The 6,168-nt window shown below is 34.9% G+C and overlaps 1 long non-coding RNA gene across 1 annotated transcript; it reads right to left on the bottom strand.

The window, feature by feature from the left end:
- Positions 1-2,663: 2,663 nt before the first annotated feature.
- On the bottom strand, positions 2,664-3,724 carry LOC134334092 (uncharacterized). Its single transcript, XR_010015460.1, has 3 exons — positions 3,641-3,724; positions 3,165-3,212; positions 2,664-2,747 (listed from the first exon to the last, which is right to left on the bottom strand). It is a non-coding gene; the product is annotated as an uncharacterized LOC134334092 (long non-coding RNA).
- Positions 3,725-6,168: the final 2,444 nt, after the last annotated feature.

Below are 6,168 nucleotides of genomic sequence, written 5' to 3' on the forward strand. Positions count from 1 at the left end.
AACTGATATTATTTTTTCTTGTCAAGGTAAAATATTTCATTCACATTCAAACTAGTAAATTGAATCATGTTGATACAAAACAGAAATTCTCATTACTGTTAAATAAATGTATTGTGTTATGTTAAATCAATTTAATCATGTAATGTTAATCAATTTATTCATGTAATGTTAAATCAATTTAATCATGTAATGTTAATCAATTTCATCAGGTAATGTTAAATCAATTTAATAATGTAATGTTAATCAATTTATTCAGGTAATGTTAAATCAATTTAATCATGTAATGTTAATCAATTTCATCAGGTAATGTTAAATCAATTTAATAATGTAATGTTAATCAATTTCATCAAATAACATTAAATCAATTTCATCATGTTAAGGGTACATGATTTTAACTGTAACGGCAGCTATATTTTTATTGTGGAATTTGAGTTAATTTTAATTAAGCAAGTTAACTGTTCAGATCTTACAGTGGTACTAAGGACCTATTGAAATTGCTTCATTTAAATAAATCACAAACATCCATATGTTAGTTGTATGCAAATACAAAACCATGAATGGAAACATATGACAAAGAAAAGGCAGAGTCAGAATTCTGTACTAAAATTGCTTTAGTGAGTTTTTTTTTTTTTTTTAAGCTTCACAGAGAACAAAATTTTGCCAACAGACTCATTTTAGTTCCTATAAACTGATTTAACTTTTAAATATATACTATACTATAAAAATACTATTTAATACTGTAAACCCTGTTTAAGCAACAGATTATTCAAACACATGCAAACCACCATAGTGGTTTAAAAAAAAAAGTGCAATGTATTCACAATACACAAGACTTGCACTGACTATTTTCACACTAAATAAATGCAATACATGGTACTCATACATAATCCAAGTGCATTTTTAATGCATTTTTAATTAGAGCTAGAGTGTACATCCAACCTCAAAGTGCTGAAAACATTTTAACAGTATAAACTATATATGTACTTCTATACACTGATCAGACATACCATTAAACCCACCCACCTTGTTTCTACACTCACTGTCCATTTTATCAGCTCCACTTAACATATAGAAGCACTTTGTAGTTCTACAATTACTGACTGTAGTCCATCTGTTTCACTACATGCCTTTTTAGCCTCCTTTCACCCTATTCTGCAAGTCAGGACCCCCACAGAGCAGGTATTATTTAGGTGGTGGATCATTCTCAGCACTGCAGTGACACTGACATGGTGGTGGTGTGTTATTGTGTGTTGTGTTGGTATGAGTGTATCAGATACAGCAGTGCTGCTGGAGTTTTTAAACACAGTGTCCACTTACTGTCCACTCTTATTAGACACTCCTACCTAGTCGGTCCACCATGTAGATGTAAAGTCAGAGACAATCGCTCATCTATTGCTGCTGTTTGAGTCGCTCATCTTCTAGACCTTCATCAGTGGTCACAGGATGCTGCCCACAGGGCACTGTTGTCTGGATGTTTTTGGTTGGTGGACAATTATCAGTCCAGCAGTGACAGTGAATTGTTTAAAAACCCCATTAGTGCTGCTGTGTCTGATTCACTCATACCAGCACAACCACCACAATGTCAGTCACTGAAGTGCTGAGAATGATCCACCACCCAAATAATACCTGCTCTGTGGGGGTCCTGACCATTGAAGAACAGTGTGAAAGGGGGCTAACAAAGCATGAAGAGAACAGATGGACTACAGTCAGTAATTGTAAAACTACAAAGTGCTTCTATATGGTAAGTGGAGCTGATAAAATGGACAATGAGTCTAGAAACAAGAAGGTGCATGCAAGTCTGCATATACAACCCCAAATCAGATAAAGTTGTGGAGAATGCTAATAAAAAAAAAACAGTTTTCTCAGCTTTGTATGGTAGTTAGATAGTTTATGACAATTTAGGCACATGAAAAAAAGCAGGTCAAGTAGATAGTGCACTTGAACAGTCACTTGATGACATATCTGTATCAGAACCAGCTGACAGGGAAGAAGAGTCACTTACAGAGGAAAGACTGAAAGCTTGGGGATTTAAGACTGGACCACTAACTACAGAACTTTCATAATCTTACTGCATAGTCCTCTACTTCTGAAATTGAGATAAGGTAAAAAAAAAACTCATTTCCAAACATGGAATCCAGGTACTAAAGTCTAAACCTTTCAGCAAGTCCACACCATAAGATCAATAGATGCAGGGAGTCCTTGGGAGAGAGTTAACCTCTGAGCACTGGCATCAGGCAAGATAACCTTAGGGATTAAAGAAGTCACCATCTTCAAAGCTGTTTACTCTGCACAAAAACAAACAAAAAAAAATTCAGGACAACAAAAATAATATTTAAATCCCTTAAAAAACATTAATACAAAATGTTAACTACATTTCAGGCTGATATTTGGCCAAATCACCTTTTCCCAAATTAAACCACAAGTGAAAAGGTCAGTACTGCATATCTGGTGAATAGCATAGATCAGTGTCAATTTTTTAAAATTAAATTAATAAATTATAATAACTTATAAATTAGACATAACGACAAGTCCTAATACATACCTATAATGTTAATGACCTGCAGACTCCATGAAATAGAATAATGAAAGAGTAGGTTAGCATAAGTATTTTAATGTATAACTAATTATCTGAGATAAACAGCACATTTACTTTCTTAGCTCACCTTTTATATCAATGTGCCTTTTCAAAGTCAACATGCAAGCTGATCCAATCTTGTAGTGGATAAGTATCAAGGAGTTCACCAGCCCTATAAGAGAGACCTATTTGAAACAGTTTCTGTGCACCCCTTGCAACGCCACATTCCCACCACTAAACCCTGTAACAAACACCAAAATAATCAGTAGGCACATAATTAAACCTCCAATGTGCCCCAAACACACACAACATATAAAAATATACACAAAATGACTGCACCTCATAATATATTATGGAAATCTGCTATAACCTCCACATCAACTGTCCCTAAAAAGTAACACTAACTAGACTAACTCAAAACAACTAAATGAGTTATTATTATTATTGATTTCAGGTGTTTGTTAAAGTCTTGTTTGGAATGGCAGTGTGCAAATATATATATATATATATATAAAACTTATGGGTGGATCTTAAAGCCTCACAAAACACAGCTTTATGAATTTAGAGGCAGGACAAAGACAGCACTTACCAGAACAATGCCTTTTAGTGCGTGTGCGTTGCGAAAAGAATGAGGAACCTAAGAAAAGATATTTTAATCAATAAGGTAAACTCAGTACATGCCCTCAGTTAATTAAAAGACCACAAACAAATAAAGATGCAACAGACTTATTTTCTGTAATAGCTTACAATGTTAGACATAACGGCAATATTTAAACAAAACTTAGACTCAACTTATATTATAGGCTAATTGTGTAATATTTTTGTAAGCAAAATCCTCAAAACGATGCATAAAGTACAGAGCCACAATATTACCATACAGCCGTTTATAAAATATGGGATTTTTTCCCGTTATAATGCTGATTGACGGTTTAGCTGTGAGTAGGCCTACACTGAAGCACTGTTCTCATCTAAGAAACGTTCATATTTAACCAGCGAATGTTAATGTTGGTTATACTAGTGGGAATGTTGCCTACTCGAACACGAACATAAATTAATTTGACTTACTTTTTCGATTAGTGTTGATGACAACGTGTCGCCACCTAATCATTCACAGTTCTGGCGGTAAACGACTTGTTATTTGACGAAAGTTAAAATCCAGTTAATTTGTGCAATACCGCCACTTTCTGCTCCGGAGTGCAGAATGACACTGACCGGCGTCTTCAAACATATTTAGTTCCGGTTGTGTCCAAACGCAAATAAATTGATTTCACTTTTCAATGTAATTATTTAAACCATCGTGAAATAAATGTCTACATTTAGTATTCATCATAATATGTAGTCTACGTGATTAAATCATGTTCACCAAACGGAATATTATCTAATTGTTGCATGTACGTGTTTTATTATTTTAAATTTAAAAACCTTCTCTTTTTCAGTTATAACTGGACCTACGGTTTAAATTTAAATTACACAATGTTACAACAGGACTTAAGACGCGACTGAAATGGTTTAAAATGAAGTTTTATATCGAATACTAAGTCCAAACTAAAAACGTAATGCTGTTATTCATTTAAAATGACCAGAATCACTTACCAAAAAGACCGACATCACATGAAACTAAATTTTAAAAATATAATATATTTTGAAAATACACATGAAAATATTTTGAATAAAACAGCTATTACAGCTCAAAATGTAACAAAATGATAAAACTAAATACTCACCGGATTGATTTCTGAAGAGGAAAAATGGCGCTGCTGAAGTGGAAAAAGTTCAGACAGCCTCGAATGTCCCGGATGAAGAAAGTGGACACACGTTGGGATAACTCAGAAATATTGCATTGACCGAAAATGAATTAATTAAGTAAATCGGTGATTCAGCTGTATTTCATTAACTCAACTTAATTAAATCAAGTTTTACGCACTTACACGAATATGTTAAGTAACTGTAATGAAAGAAACATGAGTAAAATCAACAACAGCCTTAAATCATTTTTTTCAGTGTATCTTGAAAAGCGCTATATAAATAATATGTATTATTATTATTATTATTAATTCTCTCATACTGGTGTTCGGCGTCATATCCAGAGGTTGGCTTTAAAAAATAGACACATGAGTGCTGCCAGCATTGCTGCAGAGGTTGAAGACGTGGGAGGTCAGCCTGTCAGTGCTCAGACCATACGCCGCACACTGCATCAACTCGGTCTGCATGGTCGTCATCCCAGAAGGAAGCTGACGCACAAGAAAGCCCGCAAACAGTTTGCTGAAGACAAGCAGTCCAAGAACATGGATTACTGGAATGCCCTGTGGTCTGACGAGACCAAGATAAACTTGTTTGGCTCAGATGGTGTCCAGCATGTGTGGCGGCGCCCTGGTGAGAAGTACCAAGACAACTGTATCTTGCCTACAGTCAAGCATGGTGGTGGTAGCATCATGGTCTTGGGCTGCATGAGTGTTGCCGGCACTGGGGAGCTGCAGTTCATTGAGGGAAACATGAATTCCAACATGTACTGTGACATTCTGAAACAGAGCATGATCCCCTCCCTTCGAAAACTGGGCCTCATGGCAGTTTTCCAACAGGATAACGACCCCAAACACAACCTCCAAGATGACAACTGCCTTGCTGAGGAAGCTGAAGGTAAAGGTGATGGACTAAACCCAATTAAGCACCTGTGGCGCATCCTCAAGTGGAAGGTGGAGGAGTTCAAGGTGTCTAACATCCACCAGCTCCGTGATGTCATCATGGAGGAGTGGAAGAGGATTCCAGTAGCAACCTGTGCAGCTCTGGTGAATTCCATGCCCAGGAGGGTTAAGGCAGTGCTGGATAATAATGGTGGTCACACAAAATATTGACACATTTGGGCACAATTTGGACATGTTCACTGTGGGGTGTACTCACTTATGTTGCCAGCTATTTAGACATTAATGGCTGTGTGTTGAGTTATTTTCAGAAGACAGTAAATCTACACTGCTATACAAGTTGTACACTGACTACTCTAAGTTATATCCAAGTTTTATTTCTATAGTGTTGTCCCATGAAAAGATATAATACAATATTTGCAGAAATGTGAGGGGTGTACTCACTTTTGTGATACACTGTACATCAGAAATTGCAGTTTTATTGTGCAAAACTGTTATTGGAGCCATTTAGTAAAATACATAGTTTCACAAAAACACAGGTTATATAAACAGTATATAAAATACCCGCTACTTACAGGTAAAAAGATTAAAACAATGGCATGTATTTTCCTCACGGGATATCTGGAGACAGCTATAGTGTTTAATATTATTTTTGTGATTTCAAATCTATAGTAAACTGTAAGTGACCATTTGATTTATTACCAGCTTTGTAAATTAAATTAAAAAGGATAATATATACATGTACAAATAATACATATATTTTCAAAATTATTATACATAAATGCTTAATATTGTATGTGGAAAACACCACACATTGATTTATTGTATATAACAGATACACCAGGTTTTTAAAATTTATTTATAATACATTTATATAATACATTGCTATAAAAGTGTGGTAAAGGTGTTTTACCTGCACATACTAAAAATATAAAGAAAATAAATTCATGAATA

Source organism: Trichomycterus rosablanca, chromosome 20 (genome assembly GCF_030014385.1).
Source record: "Trichomycterus rosablanca isolate fTriRos1 chromosome 20, fTriRos1.hap1, whole genome shotgun sequence".
Taxonomy (NCBI): Eukaryota; Metazoa; Chordata; class Actinopteri; order Siluriformes; family Trichomycteridae; genus Trichomycterus; species Trichomycterus rosablanca.